Source organism: Corvus brachyrhynchos, unplaced genomic scaffold, assembly GCF_000691975.1.
Source record: "Corvus brachyrhynchos isolate BGI_N302 unplaced genomic scaffold, ASM69197v1 scaffold65, whole genome shotgun sequence".
Classification (NCBI taxonomy): Eukaryota; Metazoa; Chordata; class Aves; order Passeriformes; family Corvidae; genus Corvus; species Corvus brachyrhynchos.
This window is the reverse complement of record NW_008238365.1, coordinates 376448-381048: the sequence shown is the minus strand read 5'-3', so window position 1 is coordinate 381048 and position 4601 is coordinate 376448. Positions and strand designations below refer to the sequence as shown.

Below are 4601 nucleotides of genomic sequence, written 5' to 3'. Positions count from 1 at the left end.
TGGCTGCTCTGGAAGAGGCCCCGGGCCGGAGCAGTGGAGCCCGGGGGCCCCGGGGAGAGCCAAGGTCACCTGCCTGAGTCACTGAGAGACCTCCCGAGATGTTCCCGTGTCAGCAGCAGCACATTCCCTGCCTTGCGTGGCGTGTCCAACACCAGCCTTTGGACCCTGAGATGTTCCTTTGCTAAAGGATCTCACAAACTCACTTTTTCCTCTGGGTTCCTGCTGCAAAACCTCCCAAATATTTCCTTGCTCTCCAAGCTGCAGGCCTTAAGGGAGAGTTGGAAAACCAGGCTGTTATTTTCAGAATCCATTTGAACTCTTCTCTTAAAAATTCCTGTTGGACACCTTTCAGCCGAAGGTCTTTTGAGGCCTCTTCATTTCAAATCCTGTCTGATATAAATTATTGCTTTAAGAGGCAGCTCTGCTGTAACAAAGCAATGAGCATCCATAGCTGGAATTGGCAATCAGCTAATTGGGTCAGCTCTTGGAGTGAGTGGTTGGAAGCTGAGTGTTTGAATTGTGGGTGGAAATGGGTAGAAGGACCCAGAAAATGAGTTTTATTTGTCATTTGGGTGAGAGGATTGGGTTGAGGAAGCAGAGGAGGGATATGCTCTGAGATGTGGGGGGAGGAACAGTTGCAGCCTGACTGACAAATTCACTTTTCTCTGATGGAACTGTTGGCAGTGCCAGCAATAAAACTGCACCAGGCTCAAGATGGGTCCTGTGTCTGAGCAAAATGGGAGCAGGGTGTCGGGAATCTGCCTGCTGTGGGTGCCAGGAGCAGTTCAGTCCTTGTAGCTGTTTCAGGCCTTGCTGCTGCAGGAGAGGAGAAGGACGGGGACCCCCTTTAGGGCTAGCCTGGAGAGGAGCTGGGTCTTGTCCTGGATTTCACAGCTGAGAAATCACCATGACCAGCACTTGGCTGTGGGAGCGCTTCCACTGGTGCCCCTTGTCCCTGAGAAACCGGTGGCTTTTCCTTTAACCATGGAAGTTGCCCTGTGGATCGGCTGTGGCAGCTGGGGAGGGAGAGAGGGGGGGGAAATGCAGCTTCCCAGTGACAGGGAGAGAGAAAAGCCCCGAAGGCTGGAGCTGAGGGCCGAGGTGGCTCAGGGCCACTTTTGGGGAGGGTGGCTGAGCCTGGCGCGTCCCGTGGGGCTGTGAGTGGCACCAGCAGAGCCCCGAGGGAGGTTTTTGGCTCGCACTGAGCCGGGAGAGGCTCTCAGGCTGCACAGACCAGAGCAGGGGAACAGCACAAACCCAGCCCAGCCTCCCCTGCGGGGCCGGGGAAGGACACGGGGCTGGTGTCCTCCATCAGCCCGAGCCTCGGTGACATTTCCAGTCAGCTCCTGCTGCCGCCTCGGCTGTCAATGTCAGGAGGGGGAGGGGATCTCCTCCTGGAGTGCTTTGGTTCTGGCAGTCCTTCTAATGTTCGAGCTGTCACAACAGGGAAGGTTCCCAAGGAAGCGCTGCTGAACAGGAGCTGGCTGGGCGCCTGCTGCTTCCAGGCTGTGCCCTGAGCCAGCCTGGGAACGGGAGGTACCCGAATCCCGGCCGGGCTGGGCTCCAGGCTGTGCTGGGACAAACCCACAGTGCTCCATCCTCTCCCCTCAGGAAGGCTCTGGGTCACCAGGGTCCGAGGAGGACACTGGCACCTGCCGGGAGCAGGGACATGTCCCCGTTGTCCCGAGGATGTTCTGCCTGAGGGGGGGAAGAGGAGCCATCGGTGGCGAGTTCCTGGCAAACCCTTTTGTTTCTCCTCAAACGAGAGCTTGCACAAACAATGGTGGCCCCATTCATGCGCTGCACATCGATCCAGTGCTGTAGTCAGGCAAGAGAGCTGCAATAAAACCCTGGCCTTTAATTTTATGCATGGAGAACTTCTTACCTGCTCTCCCCTCCCTGTCCTCCCCCCCACAGTTCCTTTTCCAACTGCAGCTATTTTTCCCTGCTGACTTCAGGTGTTTTGTATTCTGCTTAGATCAATAGCAGCACAACAGCAGCAGCTTTCCAGTTGTCACCAGGAAGACCCTGCTGTCAGCTCCAGCTCAGCCGTGCTCTGCCGGGGCTGGAGAGCCCTTGTGCTTCCCTGACAGACACAAAGAGCTGCACAGCAAACCAGTGCTCTATTGATTTTGGTTTTAATTATTTTTTTTTTTTAATCCAGCCTGGGGAAAGCTGTGTTCTTCCCGAGCTCCAGCAGCTGGGCTTGCCTTCCTGCACTTGGTTTACGAGGGAGGGAAGTGTCTGAACTGCCCCTTGCCCAGGCGGGAGGTGGCACTGCGGGGACACGTCCTGCTGAGGCTGTCAGTGTTGTCCCTGCTGTGAGGCTTTGCCAAGGAGCTGGTCCCTGGTGATATCCTGCTTAGCAGCCTCCCAGCCATGAGCAGGAAGAGCAAATCCATTGCCTAATCCGACAAACGTGCCAGGACCACATTAGCTGATGTGAACATTGGCCCTCATTCATGGCTTTTTCACAATCTCTGATATTTATGTTGGCCTGGAGCAAATCAATGCCAGGACTTTTTTCTTCGTTGAACAAAAAGTGTTCACTGAAACACAACCTTTGTGTGCATCTTCCATCCCAAGTGCCAAAACGGAATCACAGAATGTTAAGGGTTGGAAGGGACCTTAAAGCTCATCTCATTCCACCCCCTGCCATGGGCAGGGACACCTTCCACTACCCCAGGTTGCTCCAAGCCTCATCCAACCTGGCCTTGGACACTTCCAGGGATGGGGCAGCCACAGCTTCTCTGGGCACCCTCTGCCAGAGCCCCACCATCCTCACAGGGAAGGATTTCTTCTTCTTATCCAATCTAAATTTCCCCTCTTTCAGTTTGAACCCATTACTCTTTGTCCTAAAAGAAGAAATCAGAAACCAAAGCACCAGCCGTGGCTTCGCTCTCAAGAGTGATTGATTTCCTCAGCTTCCTCTCTTTTGGAGACTATTTTGTGAATTCCTTTTCCATCAGGCCCCAAGGAGTGTGACTGGAGGCTGTTTTTCAACTCCTGGCACAGTGACAGGTCCTGCTGCAGCTCCATGTGAGCTCCAGGCAGAGGGCTCTAGGTCCGTCCCAACACCCCTGGAGCAGCTTTCACAGGATCATGGAATTTCAGGGTTGGAAGGTATCTCTGGAGGTCACCCAGTCCAGCCCCCTGCCCAGGCAGGGACACCCAGAGCAGGGGACACAGGAACACCTCCAGGTGGGTTTGGGATGTTTCCAGAGAGGGAAATTCCACACACTCTCTGGGCAGCTGTTCCAGAGCTCTGCCACTCTCATGGAAAGAAGTCCTTCCTCATGTTCTTGTGTTTGAGTTTACAGCCACTGCTCCTCGTCCTGTCTCTGGGCACCACTGAACAGAGTCTGGCACTGCCTTGGAAATATTTCCCTCTTGAAAAGGCTTTCCTAAACCATGGTCTAGGCTGGGAAATCAGGTGAGATGTTGGATAAAGTCTTGAGGGTTTGGTAGAGGTGAAAAAACGTGTTGTGTGTTACTGAGCTACTTGTGTTGACAGCTGAGTGCTTGGGGAGAGTTGCTGTGGCTCGAGGGGGGAGAGGCCACCTTGACATGAGACTTCAGGGACATTTTCTGCTGCCACAGTGGCCCCTCTGAGGTGGGCAGAGGTCACCCATCTCCTGGGCTCTCTCCTGGAAGCCTCGGGAGTCTAAAGCTTGGTGTGTCAGTGCTGCTCTGTCCTGGAACGGAGAACGTCCACGGCTGGAGTCAGCCTAACGAGTGGGGAAAGGCAGGGAAGGGAAAGGCAGGGACGGGAAAGCAGGATACAAAGCAGGGAAAAGCCTTCGGTGAAGAAGAGGAACGTCAGTAAAAAGTGGGAGCTGTTAAGTTTGTGATGAGTGTTGGGAAGGGGGTTTGTTAATCCCCAAATCCAAGGCCACCTTGGCTCTGTGTTGCCACATGTGCAGGAAGGGGTCAAGACTGTTTATTGCCAACCCCCCTGGCCCAGCAGCGTGACAGCACAGGCTGTCCTGGAGAGCCTTGGCCGTGCCCTGCCTCGACGGGAAACAGCTACGGGTTCTGTGTGAGGAGGAAATGAGCAGCTTCCAAGGAAAACGTGGGAGAATGCAGAGGCTGGAAGGTGGACAGCGGCAGTTCTCCTGCACCCCTGGGGCAGAACATCCCCATCCTGGGCTGGGCTGGGGCAGCCCTGACCTCCCTGTGCCCCCTCCGCTCCCGTGGGTCTCACTCTGCCTTTCGAGTGTGTTGTGCTGGGTGGAAATCTGGAATAAACACATTTCTCCAGCTTCCTCATGTAGTTTGAATTTAACTCCCTAATAAAGCAATTGTTATTTTTCTAACCCTCTGTTCTCCATCTGTAAATGCTGTTGCTGCTCTGGCAGTTCCTCTCCTGTCCCGGGGGGCTCCGTGGGATGGTTATTTCTGCTCCTGCGCTTCCCTGAGGGGCTCTACGGGGGCTCCTCCAGCTCCCGGCCTCGGGGACAGCGGCGGGGCCGTGGCGGCTCCGCACACGGGGGGCGAGGGGCGAAGGGACCGGCCAGGAGGGGCTGTCCGGGGCCCTGGCCCGGGGTGCTGCTCCCGTAGGGGTGGTCCAGGCCCGTAACAGGGGCTGCTGATCCCGGTTC

General features: G+C 55.6%; 1 long non-coding RNA gene across 1 annotated transcript; it reads left to right on the top strand.

Annotated features, from left to right (window-relative positions):
• Nucleotides 1–2803: 2803 nt before the first annotated feature.
• On the top strand, nucleotides 2804–4316 carry LOC108447127. Its single transcript, XR_001862524.1, has 2 exons — nucleotides 2804–3201; nucleotides 3321–4316. It is a non-coding gene; the product is annotated as an uncharacterized LOC108447127 (long non-coding RNA).
• The last annotated feature ends 285 nt before the right edge of the window (nucleotides 4317–4601 follow it).